Raw genomic sequence first — 22,970 nt, 5'->3', positions numbered from 1 at the left:
CTCTATAACTTTCACAAAGACCAAATAATATTGACCTATTTGGGTTATTTTTACCAAAGATATGTATCAGTATATATTTTGGGCAAAATTTATGAAGAAAAATTACTAATTTGCAAACTTTTATAACAGAAACAAAGAAAAATTAAAAAATTTTTTAAAGAATTTTCGTTCTTTTTTTCTTTTATATCGCAAAAAAAAAACCCAGAGGTGATTAAATACCACCAAAAGAAAGCTCTGTGTGTGTGAAAAAAGGACAAATTTCATATAGGTACAGTGTTACATGACTGAGTAATTGTCATTCAAAATGTGAGAGCACTGAAAGCTGAAAATTGGTCTGGTTAGGAAGGGGGTTTACAATAGCATGAAGAAATTTATTATAACATAGTTTTTTTAAAACATAATGATAACAGAAATCACCCAAATGGCCCTGATCAAAAGTTTACATACCTTGGAATGTTTGGCTTTGGTACAGACACAGAAGTGGAAAATTAGGGGCTCTTTTGATGCCAAGCCAAGGTCAGGTAGACCAAGTACAATTGTAGCCACAACTGGTGGAAGAATTGCTCAGGATAGAAAGAAAAACCCACAGGAGCACAATTCAACAATACTTTTTTTTTTTTTCACGAAAGTGGAGCTACCCTTTAATGTAATGCTTGTTAATATTGGTCTGATGATTAAAAAGTAACTTGCTGTTACCAAAAATCACTATTCAATAATTTATACAGTAGTTGTACACTTGAATATCCACTTGCCATTACTTTTCCTAGATTTCTACTTTCAGAGCTAGTTATTACTTAACCACTTCAATACCAGGCACTTAAACACCTTCCTGCCCAGACCAATTTTGAGCTTTCAGCACTGTCGCACTTTGAATGACAATTGCGCGGTCATGCTACACTGTACCCAAATGAAATTTTTATCATGTTTTTCCCACAAATAGAGCTTTCTTTTGGTGGTATTTGATCACCTCTACGGTTTTTATTTTTTGCGCTACAAATAAAAAAATACCGAAAATTTTGAAAAAAAAATGTTTTTTTGTTTCAGTTTCAAAACTTTGTAAATAAGTAAGTTTTCTCCTTCACTGATGGGCACTGATGGGGCTACACTGATGGGCACTGAGAAGGCGGCACTGATGGGCACCAATGATGTGGCACCAGTGAAGTGGCACTGATGAGGTGGCATTGATGGACACTGACGGGTGGCACTGACGGGCGACACGGATGGACACTGATAGGTGGCACAAATTGGCACTGATAGCTGGCATGGATTGGCATGGATGGGCGGCACAGATGGCCATGGATAGGCGGCACGGATGGGCATGGATAGGCGGCACAGATGGGCATGGGTGGGCACTGATAGGCGGCACAGGTGGGCACTGATAGGCGGCACAGGTGGGCACTGATAGGCGGCACAGGTGGTGTGCCGGCACAGGTGGGCACTCATAGGCAGCACAGGGGGGCACTCATAGGCAGCATTGGTGTTATACTGTACTAATGGATGCCAATCAGTGCCAAACAATAATGCATGCCAATCAGTGATGCCCATTGTGGGCACTGATTGGCATCCATTATGGGCACTGATTGGCATCCATTGTGCTGACTGGCATCCCTGGTGGTCTAGGGAGGATTACCTTTTGCTTAGCATCCCTGGTGGTCTGGTGGTGTCCCTGGTGGTCCAGTGTGGGCATACTCGGGGGGGGGGGGGGGGGGCTGTGCTGATAATCGATCAGCACAGACCCCCCCTGTCAGAGGAGCAGCCGATCGGCTCTCCTCTACTCGCGTCTGACAGACGCGAGTGAGGAAAAGCCGATCACCGGCTCTTCCTATTTACACTGTGATCAGCCGTGATTGGACACGGCTGATCACGTGGTAAAGAGTCTCCGTCGGAGACTCTTTACTGAGATCGTAGTTGCTGGGTGTCAGACTGACACCCCGCAACAACGATCGCCGCGATGCGCGCCCCCGGGGGCGCGCAGCAGCTCATAATCCTGATCACGTCATATCACGTCATATGACGTCCGATCAGGATTATGAAACCACTTTGCCACCGTCAATTTGTAATAGGGCGGGCGGCAAGTGGTTAATAATGGAAGGCAGAGGCAATTATTTAATATGATAAAGAATAGATACATTATATAGTCTTACAAATACAACCGGCCCATTGAGGGTAACCATAATGCTGATGCGGCCTTGAGTTTGACACCCCCTGATCTAGCATATTACCTGTGGCTGACCAAAAAACCCCATCAAAACACAGCAATGCTGAGAATGTAGATTAACACCTACATTAGCTTCTCATAGACTCCAATCTAGTGTAGCATGTTTGCTGTCCTAAACCAAGATGATAGAACTTGAATTAGCGATGTAATGTCATGGGAATGGAGCTGAGATGTCTGTGTGCTTGTGTTGGGAGGAAACATTTGATGTGTTCAGATAATGCCATTTGGTTTTCAGATGTACCAAGTTGTCAGACATCTGGGAACTGCATCTGAATGAGCTGCTGATTGCCAGCACTGTGAGCTTTTGTCAGTTCCCATGAGTCAAGTTCACCGGGGGGAATACACAACAGAGAGCTGTCAACTCCTTCCCTGCTGGAGACCCTTGACCAAAGCTGGTCCTGTACATTGACAGCCAAGGACTACAGAGAAGTAAGTGCTCTGCCTTTATAATGGGCATTCCTATTGAAGCTTGATGGTTGCTTCTTATAAGATCAAAGATTGTCGGATTTCTAGGTATTTTTTTCGTGGGCGTCTTCTTAAATCATACAATAGGAACTGGGGAGCTATTTAGATTTGCGTTCCTTAAATGTGCTGTCTTCTCTGAAAGGTTGCTGATAATCATCATTATTCATCAACAAAGGAAATGGGAAAGAGAGGGCTTTTACCTTTTTATTATTGATCAGCCTGTCATTTACATGTATCTGTGAAAACGGAGTACTGTCCGTGATACTTTTTATTATTATTTATTTAATATTGCACTAATACGGCTACAATCACAACATGTATCTGTAATAGTTTTAGAAGTTCTGGTCCTACCGGTAATAGTAGGCACTACAAGGTGACTGTACTTTCCTGTATTATCGAGAACATCTTTTATTTAGGGGACATCTGAAACATCCTAATCTTATGCTAATACTAACTGACAGTCAAAGATTTAGCAGAGGTCCGTGTTGTATCTAACATTTGGCACATTACTCTCCATTGGGTTAGTTTTAGGGCTGAAACAACTAATTGATTAATCGATTACTATTTTCATGATCGATTAATCAGCCGATAACATAATGGGGTTAAAAATAAATTAGAATGAGCCCTTTATAGTACAAAAAGAGCACATAATCGCTACTGTAAATATTACTTGCACTGTTCTACAGTAAAAAAAAATGAACCCCTTACAGTAGTGATCATCTGCTTTTTTTTGTACTATAAAGGGCTCATTTTAGTTTTTTTAACTCCCATTATGTCACTAAACGTCTTAGACCTGGTTCACATCTATGTGTTTATTGGTGCTTTTTGCAGAAAGGCACTACAGTTTATTTACATGATTTCCTATGGGACACGTTCACATCTGAAAGGGTCGGGGACTTTTAAAGCAAAATGGTGCTTTTTTGGTTCAATATACTTCAATGGAGAAAAGCATGTGATGTGTTTTTGCAGCAATTTGTGTTTTTTTATCTGCCCAAAAAAAAAGCAAAAATGCAAATTGCAGTAAAATTACGTGCGCAAAAATCAAAAAGCACTGCAGAAACAGATCAAAAGCAAACTGCATAGGTGTACCGAGCTTTATGCTGGTCACACAGATCAATTTTCAGATGAGAATATTCCGACGAAAAATCTTTGTACATTCGCTGAATGAAAGAATTTTGTTTGCAATTTTCACTTGTTTTTAACATTCTGTTTTTAAAATGAATGAAATTTCTGAACGAAAACCATATACAGTGTCTGAAAATTCCTTTCACCAAGAAGTTTTCTATTTCCAAATGTTCCTGTCACTGTGGTTGAAAATGAACATCAATTTGGCCCACTTTTTTTTTTTTTAAAGTTATTCATCGATTAATCGATTAATTGAAATAATACTCAGCCAGCTAATTGATTATGAAAATAATCGTTAGTTTCAGCCCTAGTTAGTTTAATGTTTTCCAGTGCAAGTTTTAAAATGGTGGATTTTGCTTTGCATTTACAGTCGGCATGTACTGTTGTTCTTACTAGTACATTTGTCGCTTCAGATTTGTTTCACAGTGCTGGGGTTCTGGGTTCAGCTCTTTACCAGAGTCACCATCTCCATTAACTTAGTATGTTCTCCCATCACTGTGGTGTTTTATTAAAGCTAAAGAGGGCAGAATTAGTCACAATTCTGCAGAGAAACCAATCCGCTTCTAACCTCGGCTTGTTTAACCGCTTCAGCCCCGGGAGATTTTACCCCCTTCTTGACCACAGCACTTTTTGCATTTCAACACTGCGTCATTTTAACTGACAATTGCGCGGCCGTGCGACATTGCACCCAAACAAAATGTCTACAAAATAGTGGATAGTTTTATAGCATTTTTATTTTTTTATTAGTAATGGCGGCGATCTGCGATTTTTATAGGGACTGCGACATTATAGAGGACACATCGGACACTTGACACTATTTTGGGACCATTGTCATTTATACAGTGATCAGTGCTATAAAAATGCACTGCTTACTGTGTAAATGACACTGGCAGTGAAGGGGTTAACCACTAGGGGTCAATCAAGGGTTTAATTGTGTCCTAGGGAGTGGTTCTAACTATTGGGGGGGGGTCAGCTACAAGTCACATGACAGCGATCACCACTCCCGATGAGATCCAGAGTGGTGATCTCTGTCATGACACAAGCCAGAACAGGGAAATGCCTTGTTTATATAGGCACTTCCTCGTTCTGAGACTCTGCCACATGATCGCCGGCAAACATTGAGTCGGCCAGTCCCATGGGCGTGGCCATGCTGTACGCGGCGCATATGCGCCTGCTATCCCCGGCTTTTAAAGGGGACGTACAGGTACACCCATTTTCCCACCACTGCCATTGTGCCAACGTATATCAGTGTGCAGCAGTCAGCAAGTGGTTAATTAAGCTTTAGCAATAAAACCTGGAAGCTGATTGGTTTCTCTCCAGAATTGTGACCAATTTTGCCCTCTCTAGCTTTAGTAAATAAACCCCATTGTGTTTCTTTTTGTAGCTCACTAAACTCAACCTTGTGTATCTGTGCAAAGGTGTCACTCCCTTGCAGATAGCATTCAGCTGTTGGTTATACAAAAGAATCTGACGGTAGCATGACACCGTCATTTGGTTCTGTAATTGCTGCAGTGGCACTTTTTAGATTGGGATTTTTTTTTTAAGTTTCGTTATTACTTGTGAAAGTGTCTCTCGCTGTTCCAAACTATACTGAAACTCAACCACTAGTAAAAGAACAGCAAGGGGGCAACATACATCTGGTTCTGGTATTAAGGGCATGACTCCAGAGGATGATGTAAGTTATATTTTAACAATTCTGTCACTGCTGAATGTCCCAAGCTTGCTTGATAATATAAGAAGACGGCACAGTGACTGTCTTCATGTATATTATCAGCACTGGGTTCAAATCCCAGTCAGGAAACTATCTGCATGATGTCTGCATGTTCTCCCTCTCTGTCTGGTACTCTGCTTTCCTCCCACACTCCAAAAACATGTTGGTAGGATAAATGTCAAAATTGTGGTATACATAGTGAGCTTAGATTGTAAGCTCCTGTAAAGTGGTTGTAAACTCTGTTACGCCACTTGTGCCTACAGATAAATCTATATTAAGGCTTACCTCTATGTACTGTGACTATCTCCTAATATCTCAGACATCATTCCGGCTCTAGCCAATCACAGCGCCAGAGCCTGCGAACCCAGAAAAAAACTACGGGGGAAGATGCCAGCCCTCTCAGGGGTGAGGGGGCGCCACTGGAAGGGCTTTGTTCTAAGGTATTTCATAATGTGCTAGTATGTGATGCATACTAGCACACTATGCTGTTGTCTTGCACGTGTTTTTTTTTTTTTTTCTTTGGTTTAGAACCACTTTAAGGGCAGGAATTGATGTATGCCCCAGTTCACTCCAGGAATCGCACAGGAATGTGCTGCGTTTTCCTGTGTGATTCACGTGCAGTTCCGTGTGGTGCAATTTCAGCCGATTCATTTTGAGTGGGCGGACACGGCACAGCCCCACACCAAAAGCAGTGTCGTATACTACTTTGGGAAGCTCACAGCAACAGCATCGCATGGTACTTCTTTACAATGCGCTCCAGTGCAGGCAAATGCGCACTGCATTGGCAACCTGCATTTGGGTTGATTTTAACTTAATAGAGAAGTTTTTTGTGATTTTTTTATTTTTTTAGAAATCATACTTGCCTAGGTAGATGCAGCATCTGTCTCCCGCCGGCTCTAAAAAAAAAAGGGAACTGAGCAGTCAAACACTGCTGATCGCTCAGAGCTCCATGAGCAGAGAACCGACTGCCAGTCACCACTCTCCTGGGTGAATCCCGAACACATGGTTGCAATCTTTCCCCAGGCTGGACCGGCTCTGTGGTGTCAGCTGACAGCGGGCTTCAGCCTGCTATTGGCTGAAAACAGGTCACGGGAGTGCAGAACAAACTGCATTCCTTTGATCCACATGAGAAGTACAGCCAAACGAGCTTTAACCACTTCCAGCCCAAGGACGTCATATGGCGTCCTTGCCTTTCAGTGGGAATATCTAAAGGTGCCTGCAGCTACAGGCATCATTCTTATATATACCACCATTTTATTCCCTAGGGTGTCTACTAAAAAAATATATGTAATGTTTGGGGGTTCTGAGTAGTTTTCTAGCAAAAAATTATGATTCTTACATGTAGGAGAGGAGTGCCAGAATAGGCCCGATATGGAAGTGGTTAATAGGGACACCTGCTGCAGTTTGTAACTACAATGTGGTTTGAACGCGTTGCTGGAAACTTGCATTAAACGTGGGTTTGCCGCACCGCATTCTGATGTGAACTTATATTCTAAATGTACAGTATGTAAAGCAATGCCTAAATGGTCAGCGCTATATACATACCTGTAACATAAAAGGATAAAAGGAACCAGCGTGTGATCATCTTTCGAGCAGTCATACAAAACAGTAATGTCCAGTTTGGTCATTACTGAATAAAATATTGGCTTTCTAAAGCACCAATTGTTCTGAATGTGTATGGCCCAATTGTTACTAACCTATGCCATACCTGTTACCTCTTATATTGTTAATCAAGCTTTCTTTAATAAAAGATTGTAAACAAAAAATTGGCGAAAAAAAAAAAAAAAAAAAAAATATATATATATATATATATATATATATATATATATATATATATATATATAACTTTCTTTCACCCATTCTGCCACACCATGCTCCGATCCAGAGAAATCCCCAGCTGAAGGCTACATCGGGGACTGTTGGCCTCCCCTGCAGCACTTAATGGTTCCTCCCTGTCATTACTGTATCCTGTAGTGATGCGGAGACACCAATGAGTGCTGCAGAAGACCTGTAGATTAACTCTGCTGGAAGACTTCAGCCTGATTAGAGCAAAAGTAGCATTTGGCGGCGCATACAGCAGGAGAGATAATTATATCCTTGCATTACAATATAGCATATATGCATTAATATCATTTTTGAGACCAGGTCACTTTAAAGTTATTAGTATCAGTCATCTTATGTATATTAATAGGAAAGAGTAAGTACTTTATATATGGAGAGTATATAAATGATTTCATGTAACACAGCAAGGAACATGTTTTTGCAATAAACAAGACAGAATTGAAGAGGGGAGTGTACAGCAAAAAATAAATACATTTTATAGTGCTTTTTCCGCATTGCGAATAACTGTACAGTTAACCCCTGGCTGTGTGGCAGAGAGCGAGTTAAATTGTGCATGCCGGGGCCGTGTCATTGTGGTAATGTACTGTGATCTGACAGAGGAGGCATTGTTGCTCGTGAAACAAGCTGGCCGCCTAATAAGGAAGCGCTGTGTGCTCTGCATGCAGATTCAAACTGTGACCCAGCTCTCAGCAATCTTTAAATTCCAGTCTGATGGTGGATTAGCTGGGAGGCATTTCTAAAGCCTGGCTCTTTCACAGGGGTCTCCGGTTAGAGCTCCTTACAGCCCAGGCACAAGTTCCCAGATCCGGGTAAGTGCTTTCTTTTGCCTTCTGTGTGTAATATTACGCTTTGGATTGTTGCAGCTCGGTGGAATATGCTTTGCAGGAACATGTGCTTTCAGATCACAATAGCGCAGCACTTGGGGCTGATAGGAGAGAAGCGAGCACATTGTATGGAGAAGTCACAGCGTGCTATGCTGTCTAATAAGACCTATCGGTTTCTTGTAGCGGACAATGTGTGGACACCACTGCTGGAGACGTACCAAAGTCATGTATTCATCATGCTGAACCACAATATAGTCCTAGCAGAGCAGGTTTAATGAACTAGAACCTTTTTTTTATTTTTGTGTTTTATGCCTACCTTAAAGGTGAAAACAATAGGATTAGGTAGGAAAATGAAATTGAACATTGAAAATAACCCAGAAAACTCCCAGCAATGTTATCAATGCTCCATGTTTCATTTAAAAACTTCAAAATATGTGACTGTCTCTACAAAGAATTGATTTGGTGTGTCTAGTGTTGTCACCAGATACCACGTTATTGTGTACACCTAAAAGCTTCAGATTGTTTGCCATTTTTAACGCTGCTGTCCGTGTTCGCCCTGAATCCAAGAATACATTGGTTGGCAGAAATTGAATCTAACGCAGGGAAAAAGACAAATATGACTGGGGGCGCGGGTCAATAATGGGAAAAAAAAAACCTAGGGTGTACAAATATGCATTCCTAGTGACAGCAAGAACACAACTTCATAGCACTGACCCCCCCACGTTTGTAAAGTTTTGTACTAACTAAAAGTGGGGTGCAGCTTTGCATTAGAAACCTTCAGCACTTTTACAAAATAACTTTTTGTTTTTTCAATTTTTACAGGAGGGATCAATTCCGCTATGAAATTTAAGAACTGTTGTAGTGGTGGAATAAAGCAAAGATACTAGGGTATAGCAAAGAAACTTTTTGTTTACTTTTTTTTTTTCAGGTATTTTTTTTATAGCACCAGCAATATATGCAGAGCTTTTTCTACTGTACATTCACATCAGTCCCTGCCTCAAGGAGCTTACAATCGAAAGTCGTCATCTCACATGCATACATACACTTACCAGGGTCATCTTAGCCCTGATTCACACCTATGCATTTTTAAATGTAACTACTTGCACTACAGTCCATTTAACATGGTTTCCTATGGAAAACGTTCTGTAGTGCAAATCTGCAAAATGCCAAAAGCATTAAAAATGCATAGGTGTGAATCAGGCCTTACACAGGAGCCAATTAACCTACTAGCATGTCTTTGGAGTATGGGAAGACACCGGAGTACCTGGAGGAAAATTATGCAAGCACAGAGAGAACATGCAAACTCCATGCAGATGGTTTAATGGTAGGGATTCAAGCCAATGATGCCATTAAGCCCTTCAGACTCATTTTTTTGCAGTAATCACATTTCTAAAGATCAGTGACTAGCATGGACAAATTGTGGTATTACCGAGCCAGTCAGTCAAGTCTTAAAGCCAATAAGAATTGTTAAGAAGCCAAAGAACATGTTTTTATAGACTAGAAGGCTGGCCATACATTATACAATTGTACAATTTTCCTTTAGGGTTACCAAAGCCGTGTATTATGAGGTCAAACCTAAACACTTTCCATTTGTATTTGATCAGGCAGGTCCTTATACTACATAGTTAAATGTAAATTTTAAGGAAATTGAATAAGAAAATTGTATAATGTATGGCCAGCTTAATAGAACAGGTTCAAAAAATGTTAACGCTCCTAAAAAAATTCCAGCTAGTGTCTGACTGTTAATGCGCGCCCCAGAGTCTATGGTGACTGTTTGCAGGTATTTTCATATTGTTAGGGCATATTGAGATACCAAGTCAAGTCCGTCACTTATTGATATACTTGTTTTGGAATCTTTAATCTTAAAGTGTGCAGTGTTTCCATGAGCTTGCTTTTGCTAAAGGACCTTATTTGTACTTCATGCCTTTTACTTTTATCAAACCTTTTTGTGTATGTTTTTCAAAAATAACATTTTATATGTAGTGGAGATGTTGATGATTCCTCTGGCATGTGTATGTTCTCAAACTCACTTTTCATAGAATGACAGATGTCATAGATGGTGTGGCTAAGGATGTTTATTGAATTGTCAGTAGCCTATGGAGAATGGTAAATATCACTGTCATGCTGCAATAATTTGCACAGGAGACCCCAAACATATTGGGCTGGAAAAAGATCTAGTGGTGCGACTGATATTTGGTACTTGGAAACATTTTTGTTTGGATTCTCCAAACAATAGTTCTGTTTCAAGGGTTTGAAAAGAAAACTGTAACTAGTGTAGAGTTTAATTAAAAACTCCGGCTGTAATGACATTTTGTCCAATGGAGGTGTGCCAAGAGCATGATGGCGCCAGACAGTTGATTTGCTACTATACACTGCACTATTATAATTTATTTTACGTGCGATGCACCAAACAATAATGTCACATTCAACAATCTGCATTCCTCAACAACTGCTTATCTTCATTTATCTGACCCATAATGTTTAGAAAAAATCCAACTTGGCTGCAAGTATAAGAGCTCAGCCTCAGATAAGTATTCCCACATCCTACAAGGTAATTCAACCATCGTAGGACCCAAGTTGCATTGCCAGGGCTTTGTCAGAGATCCAACTTTAAGGTGGTCAGAATTTTCTTGCTGCATAAGCCCAGAGTTCAGATGTTACTGTATAGCGTACTGGATGTACTGAATGTTTCCCTAACAGAGAGGTCCCTTGTATTTATAGTCTAGGCAGACATAGGGAAAATTACACTAAAGCCCCGTACACACGACCGGACTTTTCAACATCCAAAGTCTGACGGAATGATTCCGGCAGACTATTCGATCGTGTGTGGGCTGCAACGGACTTTTGATTCGCAGAAGTCTGACAGACTTTAGAAATGGAACATGCTTCAAATTTTTCCACCAGAACTCTGCCGGACCCAGTTCCTACCGAAAAATTTGCTCGTGTGTGTGCTATTCCGACTGACTAAAACCGACGCTAGGGCAGCTATTGGCTACTGGCTATGAACTTCCTTATTCGAGTCCAGTCGTACGTCATCACGTTCGAATCCGTCGGAGTTTGGTGTGATTGTGTGTGGCCAAGTCCGCTCATTCGGAAAGTCCGTCAGAATTCTGCCAGAACTCCGTCAGAACTCCTTCGAAAGTCTGTCGGACTTAATCCCTCAAAGTCTGGTCGTGTGTACGCGGCATAACAGGCTTAAAATGGCAATAGATTACTAATTTTTTTGATAAGCCAGCTCATCAATAAAAAAACAAAAGTGCAACTCTCGACAGATCTCCCTTTTTAAGCATGTTCCTCTTCTATTTGGTAACTAGGGATCTGAGTTCCAATGCAGACACCCAAAGTGTTCAATTTAAACTTTTCCCCAATACTCCATAGGTTGATTTTAACTTCTTGTACAACCCACCTCTAAGGGTCCTTTCACACGGGGCGGATCAGTTCTGATCCGCCCCGTGGATGTCCGTTTGCTCAGCGGGGATCACTCCGCCGATCCCCGCTGAGCAGGGAGATGACAGCTCCGTCTCTGCACACTGCGCAGGGACGGACCTGTCACAGCGCCGCTCTCCCCTATGGGAGATCGGATGACGACGGACCGCAGTGCCCGTCGTCACCCGATCCGATCCGCAGACGGATGGAAAAATAGCTTTTTCCTCCGTTACACTTTTTCGGATCAGAGCGGGTCGGATGTCAGCGGACATGTCACCGCTGACATCCGACGCTCCATAGACCTCTATGGAGCACCCGTTCAGGTCCGCCTGAAAAACTGACAGGCAGGCCTGAACGGGACGTCAGTGTGAAAGAGGCCTTATGGCTTGGTAGGATCAATGTCCTCAAGACGGATATAATCCCTTGCTCTTTATATCTGTTTCAGACTATCCCGATTCGCCTCTTGTATTTTCTAAAAATAAACCAGAATAGAGGGAGGGCTGGGGGCGGGGGGGTCCCTGGGTCCCTGATGCTTCTCTGTACCATAAAGCGGCATTTCTTTACATTTATCATTTGACTTGTTCCATCACTTCTCATCCAAACTATGGGTGCATCTATAAGGCTAAATAAATCCAGGCCTAGGCCTCCCTTCATACACACAGGCTTAGGAAAAGGAACTAAACCTGACTTTTTCACTATTGGATTGGCAAAGGTGTTTTACCCTGACACTCAAATTATCACCTGCCACAAAAACACAGGAAATTAAACTTGTAACCAGATGGTATAGATGTCCCTTGATACTCCACACCTTTAATCACACAATACCGGACACATGCTTGGCAGTACCATACCTCGCAGGGCACCATGCTCCACATTTGGTGCGACTGCCCACACAGTCATATTGGAAAAAACTTCTTGACCTGTACTGAAGAGTCATGGCAACATCTATCCAACATCTATCCACCTATCCATGATCCCCAGATCCTTTAAATCTGCTAAAAGAGATGTCCTCAATCACTTTATTGCAGCTAGGGCAGTCATTCCTCGCCACTGGAAATCCACGGCTGTACCCTACCTGAGGGAATGGGCAATGGAAATAGACTCCATAAGGGACCTGAAATACTTGTTGGCACATGAAACCGGAAGGAAAGACCAATTTTCCCATGCCTGAACTGCATGGTCCATGTTCAGATGCTCCTCTGAATTTTAGATCTGGGCCCAAGGAGACTACCCCCAATCCTCCTTGGCCATGATGGAATGTCCCTGACCTTATCCTTGCTTCTATTCAGTTTTTTACTTTGCTTACTTCCATAGCAACCCCAATTTCCTTACATAGTTGCTCTTTTACTGTTGACTTGCATTTCTCCATGAGGGATAGTTAAAACACACATGAGTTTCCCTATACACTAACTGAATTTTATGCTACATGCCAGTTGCTTTTCCCCCCCAACATAATAGGTTACTGGTACATTTGCTATTAGTATGGGCTTTGGGGTTGTATATCTAATGTTGCTCTATACTAAACAATGTTTTTTTTAGCCTGCTGATAATTCTATACTGGAGATTTTATGTTTGTACATGTAATATGTGTTCTTTGTAAGTCCAATTTAATAAAAACAAAAAAAATTGAACCAAAAAAAAAAACGCGTATTTCTCTCTATGTACAATCAAGGAGGATAAGAGGAATCCTCCCTGTTGAGATATTGTATTCTGACAGTGGGGTCTCTCCGCTGTCAAAATACATTAAGCAGCAGCTGCACCTCATTGGCTACAGCTGCTGAATCGAGAAACATATACCAACATTCCTGGGACATTGATCGGAATTCCGCTGATTCCTACTGAACCTGCCAAATTTTGATCAATCTATGGCCAGCTGTAATCAGTAAGTCAAGAGTATCTTTCCAAATTCAATAACCCATACCAACCACTTGGAATTTTTCTTCTTTGAACTGAGATATAATTAGTTGCCTTGAGTTATTACACTTTGTATACCATTATGGTGCTTGTTTACTTCTATACCTGATAAACCAGTTGGTTTGCAGTTACCAAAAATCACATCTTATCTATCAGTGTTGCTGAGTGATGAATAGTTACCTATATTTATGAAATTAAATCACAAAAAAATAACTTTTATCTGACTTTCTATCTATCTGTTGCTCATTGGTTAACACACTTGCCTTGCAGCTCTCGGTAATGGGTTCAGATTTGACCCGAGACAGTATCTAGTTTGTATGTTTCCTGTGTCTGTGTGGTTCTGAGTGCTGTGGTTGCCTCCCACAATACAAAAATGTATTTGTAAGCATAATTGTGATGAGTACATGAGACAGATCATCAGGGACAGGAACTGATGAGAATGGTGCTGTATACTCTACCGTGTGACTGATGTTTGGTTAAACTTCTCAGTTTGTCCCTTGTTGTGCCTTATGGCCATTCTCTTTACATTTTCTCTATATATAGCAGGTTTGAGTGTCACTTTTGGTGATGGTTTGCAGCAAACTGTGAACTAGGAAATCACCTGATGACCATTTGGCTTTGTTACCGGTTGTTTCTCCACATTAAAGCAAATGATTGCAAGAGATGAGCTGCCTTATTGTCAGGGCTTCTATTTTATTAGGCAAGCTAAGGATATAGTACTTTGCTATAAAGAGTGCTTTACATTGTTTAACATGCAGTACATCACATGTACAAATAATCAGTAGATCCATAACTATATCTAGTAGTAGTTAGTTGCATTCAAATGGACTTTCTCTGTAATGTTGAAGGTGTTCATAGCTTCTCTAAGCCACTTCTTCATTTCTAATGAGCATCACGAAAGTACCCCATTAGATGCTTATTAGAACTGAAGATGTTTCTTGGGGAAGCCATGAAACAACTTCAACATTACAAAACATGTCTAATTGAATGTGAATAACTACTACTTATTGTATAATGACCTGGATAAATGAGAACTTCAGACATCTATGTTTACTATACAGAAGTCCCACCCTAAACCTCTCTGTTGGCACTTGGCAATGGGTAACTTTCTCCACCAATAGAGGGAGGTTCACAAGGCAGGAGTGGATAGATTAGAGCTTGACATTTTCACTGAAAGTTAAACAATTCCAGGCATGGTATATTTCTAGATACTTACATTGGTCCAGCTTGGACCAATGTAACTATGTACATGACATATCTGACCTGGAAGCTTTTGGAAGCCTGGAAATCACTGATGTAGACACCGCTACTCCAGTGATCTCGTGGTGACTGGCCAGCCTGATGTATTGTAAATACATTAGGTTGGTTGATCAGGACTGGCGCTTTTTAATGAATGCAAAGCATTCTCTGATTGGAACAGGTGGAGAGGCAGGGTAGTGATGTCACAATCTCCACCTTGTCCAGTCAGGTAATGCTTTGCATTGAATCACAAAATGCAAAGCATTCTCTGAATGGCACCAGTGCTGAGCTCTCGATCGTGTGTTCACAATACATTTGGCCAGCTGCTCAGCCGGGCACCAAGAAGCGTGTGGAGGTCACTAGAGTAGCCGTGTCTGTCATTGAATTCCAGCTTCAAGCCTCATTGGCCAGGTAGGTCATATACAGTTACATTAGTCCAAGCTAGACCAAAGCAACTGTATAAAGTGATGATTCCTGGAGTTATTCTTTAAATCTGAACTCTAGGTGAATAGAAAAGACACACATTAAAGTGGTAGTAAAGTCTGGGAGGGAAAAAAATAAATTTCCAGTAAGTTAAGGGCCTCTCCTACTAGCAAGTTATAAAAGACTTGCCTTAAAACAAAGACCTCTATTGGCACGCTGTTACTACTGACGAGGATTCCATCTTTACCCAGTCTTCTGGGTTCGCAGGCTCCAGCCGTTTGAGTGGCCACACCAAAATGATGTCACTCCCACGTATGTGCATGGGAGTCATGCTTGCGACATAAAGCTCTGAATGGATGACCTACTCAGTATGCTGTCCCTTCATAGTGCAGGGTGCATGCACTGGTGATGTCACTGGCTGCAAAAATAGTGAATATCTCCTAAGCAGTGCATGTTTAGGAGATATTCCTTGTACCTACGAGTAATCTTTATCACAAGCTTACCTGTAGGTACAATCCCAAGCGGTGTTTACTACCGCTTTAATGCACCAGTCAAAGTATTTGAATTTTGCCTGGTATCAGTCTCTTGCAGTCCCTGTACAGCAATATTGAATGGAAGTAGCAGAACAACGAGCCAATCCATTCATGTGCTGACATGAAGCTTGCTATGAGGAGGAGAGGTCAGAGTGACGTACAGATGAGCTCATCACTGTACAGCTTCTCCTCTCACTGTCCTTTCACTCTTCAGTAGAAGATGGCTATTATTCACTACGACTTCAGTAATTGGCATATAAAGAAAGGGATAGTGCATTTTCACTGATCACATTTTACAAGCCTCCTCTTTTTAAACACTCACTGCAAGTAGGGATGAGCTTCGTGTTCGAGTCGAACGTACGTTCGACTCGAACATTGGCTGTTCGGCGAATTCCGAACGTTTGGGCCGTTCGCGTCAAAATTCGAGTGGCGCGCGCGGACCACAATGCACTGCGGTGGCGCAGTGCATTGCTGGCTCATGATTGGCCAAGCATGCACTGTGACCCCGCATGCTTGGCCAATCGTAGCGCCAGCAGCGAGGAGAGCCATGATTGGCCACAGGCATCCTGCCTGTGGCCAATCATAGCTCAGGCTGTGTAGTGCACGCCCCACACTATATAAGGCCGCCTTTGAGGCGGCCTCGTGTAGTGTGTTAGCATCTGAAGCAGTGGGTGTTCTGTGTACCTTCAACACAGTACACACCGATCGTTTTTGGCTGATTTCCTATCTTGCTGCTGTGTAGTGGTTGTTGTCTGTGCCCTGACCGCAGTATACACCACTATATTCACCTCACCTATATAGCTAGTGATCTAGCTTTAACCACTTAACAACTGCCCATTGCCGATTAACGGCTTCAGGGCGGTTGTTTAACTCTGAGAGGCCGTTAATTAACGGCCTCCCAGAATTCTGCTCTACTCGAGAGCATCCGTGACCGCCGGGTCCACAGGACCCGGCGCATCACGGATCACGGTAAACGGCCGCTCGTCGCGGCCGTTTACCACGTGATCGCTCCGTCAAATGACGGAGTGATCACTTGTAAACAAACCGGCGTCATGTTATGACGCCGGTTCCTCCCTCCCCTCTCTGTACCGATCGGTACAGCGGAGGGGAAAGAGATCGGTGTCAGCAGCGATGTGGGCTGCATCTGCAGTGCCCACATCGCTGCTCACCGAATTTAACCCCTCAATTCCCTGCCAATACTCTGCAATACCAGTGCATACTCTGCAGTACCCCGCCATTACTCTGCAGTACCCCGCCATTACTCTGCAGTACCCCGCCATTACTCTGCAGTACCCCACCATTACTCTGCAGTGCAGTACCCTGCCATTACTCTGCAGTACCCTGCCATTACTCTGCAGTACCCCGCTATTACTCTGCAGTACCCCGCCATTACTCTGCAGTACCCCGCCATTACTCTGCAGTGCAGTACCCTGCCATTACTCTGCAGTACCCCCCATTACTCTGCAGTACCCTGCCATTACTCTGCAGTACCCCCCATTACTCTGCAGTACCCCCCATTACTCTGCAGTACCCCCCAATACTCTGCAGTACCCCCCAATACTCTGCAGTACCCGCCATTACTCTGCAGTACCCCGCCATTACTCTGCAGTGCAGTACCCTGCCATTACTCTGCAGTAACCCCCATTACTCTGCAGTACCCTGCCATTACTCTGGAGTACCCCCCAATACTCTGCAGTACCCTGCTATTACTCTGTAGTACCCCGCCAATACCCCGCCAATACTCTGCAATACCCTGCCATAAATTGCCATACCCAGCCATACTCGGAGATACCCAGCCATACTCGGTGATACCCTGAAATACCCAGCCATAGACGCCCCCCACCCCTCACCGCCCTCCGGTGCTTCTACCAACTCGCCAGTACGATCAAAGCCAGAATCTTTTTTTTTTTTTTTTTTTTTTATTTCAGGCTTCCCAGCCTAGAGGTGAGATGTGGGGTCATATTGACCCCCAGATTTCACTGTAAAGAGGACCTGTCACCCCATATTCCTATTACAAGGGATGTTTACATTCCTTGTAATAGGAATAAAAGTGATCAAAAATATATTTTTGGGGAAAAAAATGTCAAACTAAAATAAATAAAGTAAAATGAACAATAAAAAAAAAAAATTTTTTTAAAGCGCCCATGTCCCCATGTGCTCGCATGCAGAAGCGAACGCATGCGTAAGCCCCGCCCACATATGAAAACGGTGTTCAAACCACACATGTGAGGTATCGCCGAGAACGTTAGAGCGAGAGCAATAATTCTAGTCCTAGACCTCCTCTGCAACTCAAAACATGTAACCAGTAAAAAAAAATTTAAAGTGTCGCCTATGGGGATTTTTTAAGTAGCGACGTTTGGCGCCATTCCACGGGCATGTGCAATTTTGAAGAGTGACATGTTTGATATCTATTTACTCAGCATAACTTCATTTTTCACTTTATGCAAACATTGGGCTAACTTTACTGTTTTTTTTGTTTGTTTTTTAAGCACAAAAATGTTTTTTCCCCCAAAAAAACGCGTTTGAAAAATTGCTGTGCAAATACCGTGTGAGATAAAAATTTGCAACAACCACCATTGTATTCTCCAGGGTCTTTGCTAAAAAAATATATATATATATAATGTTTTGGGGTTCTCTGTCATTTTCTAGCAAATAAATGATGATTTTTACATGTAGGAGAGAAATGTCAGAATTGGCCTGGGTGCTCCAGAACGCCTGATGGCGCTCCCTGCATGTTGGGCCTCTGTATGTGGCCACGCTGTGTAAAAGTCTCACACATGTGGTATCGCCGTACTCGGGAGTAATAGCAGAATGTGTTTTGGGGTGTAATTTGTGGTATGCATATGCTGTGTGTGTGAAATAACCTGATAATATGACAATTTTGTGGAAAAAAAAAAGGAAATAGGCCGTCAGTACTTCGGGTGTGATCAATTTTCAGATATTGGCACCATAGCTTGTGGACTCTATAACTTTCACAAAAACCAAATAATATCCACCAATTTGTACTTATTTTTACCAAAGATATGTAGTAGTATGAATTTTGGCCAAAATTTATGAAGAAAAAATTACTAATCTGCTAAATTTTATAACAGAAACGAAGAAAAATTCATTTTTTCGCAGAATTTTTGGTCTTTTTTCTTTTATAGCACAAAAATAAAAAACTGAGAGGTGATTAAATACCACCAAAAGAAAGCTCTATTTGTGTGAAAAAAAGGACAAACATTTCCTATAGGTCCAGTGTTGCATGACTGAGTAATTGTCATTCAAAATGTGAGGGCACAGAAAGCTGAAAATCGGTCTGGTTATTAAGGGTGTTTAAGTGCCCAGTGGTCAAGTGGTTAATAATAGAGCTTGCAGTCAGTAGTGCGTGCTGTCTGCGTGCTCTGTAGCCAGTACATACCGCTATAATATAGGGCAGGCCCCTACTTTCAAACATCCAACTTACAAACATCTACTTGCAAACGCAAGGAGACAGCAGCAAGTGAGATGAAAAAAGATGGATGACAAAACAAATTATACAGGGGTGATAACCCTTCCCTATGTTTTCCAAAAAGCTTAAAAATAGTTTTTTTGACTGGAGCTACACTTTAAAAATGTACCGGTTGAAAATTACAAACAGATTCAACTTAACACAACAAACCTACACAGTCCCTGTCTTGTTTGCACCGCCTGTATACTGCTGTTCTGAGTATATAGGGCCTGGGGGCCACACGCATTTCCTTTTTTTAATATGGGTACGGGGTTCCCCTTAATATGCGTACAAGACCCAAATAGGCTGGTAATGGGCAGGGAGGGCTACCCATGCCATTTTTCTGAATGATTTTCAACCATATTGCAGGAACCAGATATAACATTAAAACCGCAAGCAGTTTTAAATGGTGTTATTTCCGTTTAATGTCATTTTGTGCAGGGACTGTTCTAAACACGGGAAACACGTGGCACTTCACAGGCATACTACAGACACCCCCCAGGCACCATATTTAAAGGAATATTTCACCTTTTTTTTCACTTTAATCGTCATTAAAATCAGTGCTCCCGCCAAAACGGCAGTTTTTAAAACTTTTTTTGCAGTGACCCATGTCCCCTGAGGCAGGAGGCAGATCGCCAAACCCTTTTTAGGACACTATCTTGCATATTAGCCGTTAAAATTAGCACTTTCCATTTCGAACGTTCGAGTCCCATAGACTTCAATGGGGTTCGAACGTTCGTAACGAACGCGGGGGTCGTTCGCAAGTACCTTTTAATGCAGAAACACAGACAGTAACATATTTTTTTACCTAATTACGGTTTCATATCTGAGCACACTTTTCTCTGAGACATTGCTTTTTGAAGACCTGTAAATGCAATAGCACAGCACTTTGATCCAGGAAATCTGGTGAGGGTGATGATTGGGTTTTTGTGAGAACTCTGTGATGAGACGTGATGCTGGGAAGGGGATGTGGTACAACAGCAGTGTAAGCGGTCACTGCAGACTTGGCTCATAGCATGCACAGATATGTGAGACATCAGGACAACTTACTAAACACATATTACAGTGGTGTGCATGACCAGGACGTGACCTAAATAGTGCTGACAATTACATGCCGTGTTATGCTGCTGCTCTATTTCTGGATGTAGTTGAGAATAAACACCAGTCTTGAGACCAGTAGGTCGTTTCAGGCATGATCCGCCCGACTTGTGGGCAAACTTGTGGTAGCGCACTCTATTAACTTTTAAGCTCTTCTTAGCAGAACTTACACTTAGCCTCTGGAAGCTGGAGAATGGTGGAGCCAGTAGTGGCTGATCAGCAGGGAGAACAGTAACAATCAGGACACATTTTGTATGTCTGAATAGTAACTACTCATAACAGTGGCTGGCCAGCTGGTTCATGGGCTGCTTAAAGACTTAAGATCTGATTGCAGCATATGTGGGCACACTTAACAGTGACAAACAACTGACCAAAAGGACACATTGTCAGTTGAAGCATTAACTTTACTCTGTGCTAAAAATGAAGCAATGGAGTAATTTCTGATTATATGTCCATTTTCTACATCTTATCACATACATACCTGCAGAGGTGGTTGTGGCCTGCTCAGTAGATTGCTTTAAGAAAGGCCTGGATTATTTCCAAAATGTACATAATATAACTGTGTGCTAACATTTATAGGGAAAGTTGATCCAGGGAAAATCCGATTGCCTCTCGGGGGATCAGGAAGGAATTTTTTCCCCTGCTGTAGCAAATTGGATTATTCTCTGCTGGGGTTTTTCCCCTTCCTCTGGATCAACTGTGGGTATAGAATTTTTTACCCTGCTGTAGCAAATTGGATCATGCTCTGCTGGGGTTTTTCACCTTCCTCTGGATCAACTGTGGGTATAGACTTGGGTATATTGGATTGTATGATATTATTTTTTTATTTTATTTTTTTGTGGTTGAACTGGATGGACTTGTGTCTTTTTTTCAACCTAACAATGTTTTCCATTCAGCCTGCAGGCCCAATGAAGAAAATCTAAAATGTTCTTAGAGTTAGGCTATACAGCACAGATGGACAAATCTCCTGCTGAGATCATTGTGTTCTGACAGTCTATGCTGGCGGCTGTCAGAATACAATGGGTGCTGCAAACCGTGACTATAGCTAATTGGCTGCAGTCACTGTTTAACCAAAAATTTTCACATCAGCTCCTTCAACTTCTGGATCAAAGGATGTCACGTGGTACGGTGCCAACAGAGCACTGCCTGAATTTCAGCCGCTTTATCAGTGTATGGACAGCTTTACAATGACTGGACAGTGAAAGGAGAAGCAGCGCACCAATGAGTTATCTGTCACTCCCCTCCTATCAGTATGCTATTTAAACAGATTTTCCCTCCCCCTTTCGAAACTCTGCTGTTCAACCAAGAATTAGGAATGCAAGAAACTAATACCAGGTACAGTGCATTCATAAAGTATTCAGCCCCCCTTTTTTTTTTTCAATTTTGATGTTAGAGCCTGATATTACAATTGTTTACATAAATTTATATTCCTGATTAATCTACACGCAGTACCCAATAATGGCAAAGTGAAAAATGAATTTTAGAAAAGTCTGTGAATTTATTAAAAAAGCTGAAATATCACATTGGCAAAAGTATTCAGACCCTTTGCAACAAAACTTGAAATGTAGCTCCTCTGCCTCCCATTTCTCCTGATCGTTGCTGAGATGTTTCTACACCTTGATTGGAGTCCACCTGTGGTAAATTAAACTGATTGGACATGATTTGGGAGGCACGCTACTCTCTCTATAAAAGGCCTCACAGCTGACAATACATACGGAGTTTCAGAGATCCTGTGTGGAGATGGGACAAAGTTCCAGAAGGATGACCATCACTGCAGCCCTCCACTGATCTGGGCTTTATGGCAGAGTGGCTAGACAGAGGCCTCTCCTCAGTGCAAAACACATGAAAGGTCATCACCTTCCCAAAACCATCCTGACAGTGAAACATGGTGGTGGCAGGCTGGCAACATCATGCTGTTGGGTTGTTTTACAGCAGCAGGGACAGTGAGACTGGCCTAGGGTTGAGCAAATTAGAGATGTCCTCAATGAAAAAAGGTTCACCTTCCAACATAACAATGATCCTAAGCACACAGCCAAAACAACACAGGAATGGCTTAGGGACAATTCTGTGATTGTCCTGTAGTGTCCCAGCCAGAGCCCTGACTTAAACCCTATTGAACTTCTCTGGAGGGACCTGACAATGGCTGCCCACTGACAGTCCCCACCCAACCTGACTGAGTTTGCGAGGATTTGCACAGAAGAATGGCAGAAAATCCCTGAATCCAGGTGCACAAATCTTGGCACGTCATACCCAAAAAGAGGCTGTAATTGCTGCCAAAGGTGCTTCAACAAAGTACTGATAAAGAGTCTGATTATTTAAAGGGGAACTGCAGTCTGCTCACATAATTTGTAATAAAAACATCTTTGCCATCCTGAAGCTTCCCTCCAAACCCTTTGCATATTAGTTTATATATACTGTGATTCTGTACTTGCCAAATATGCTGCAGCCATTTTAACTGTGAGCAGCTAAAGCTGCTGCCTGTTCCAATTCCTGGATTTACACAGACACACACCTCCCACTGTGCAGCCCTGCAGCTTTCATTGGCCCTCTTAAGACCCCCTCCCCCCCTTCCTGGCAAACTCGCAAGAGTGAGAGAGAGCTGCGCATGATGTCATAAGCCTAGGCTAATGACCAGACAAAAAACAGGAAGTGGGCTGTATAATGTAAACACTGGCAGAATTTT

The 22,970-nt window shown here is 42.2% G+C and overlaps 1 protein-coding gene across 2 annotated transcripts in view; it reads left to right on the top strand.

Moving 5' to 3' along the window:
- The window catches only part of PAG1 (phosphoprotein membrane anchor with glycosphingolipid microdomains 1), a 381,650-nt gene that overhangs the window by 251,970 nt on the left and 106,710 nt on the right, over positions 1 to 22,970 (top strand). The window contains exon 1 of one of the 2 annotated variants that reach the window (XM_077492930.1): positions 7,963 to 8,170. The exons of the other annotated variant lie outside the window; for it this stretch is intronic. The gene's annotated coding sequence lies outside the window, so the exon portion shown is untranslated. Of the gene's footprint in view, positions 1 to 7,962; positions 8,171 to 22,970 lie in introns of those variants that run through there. 2 annotated transcript variants of the gene reach the window in all.

Source organism: Lithobates pipiens, unplaced genomic scaffold (assembly GCF_037356315.1).
Source record: "Lithobates pipiens isolate NorthernLeopardFrog02 unplaced genomic scaffold, aLitPip1_a1.2 Scaffold_19, whole genome shotgun sequence".
NCBI classification, from domain to species: Eukaryota; Metazoa; Chordata; class Amphibia; order Anura; family Ranidae; genus Lithobates; species Lithobates pipiens.
The sequence above is the reverse complement of the archived record's forward strand: the minus strand, read 5'-3'. Positions and strand labels throughout refer to the sequence as shown.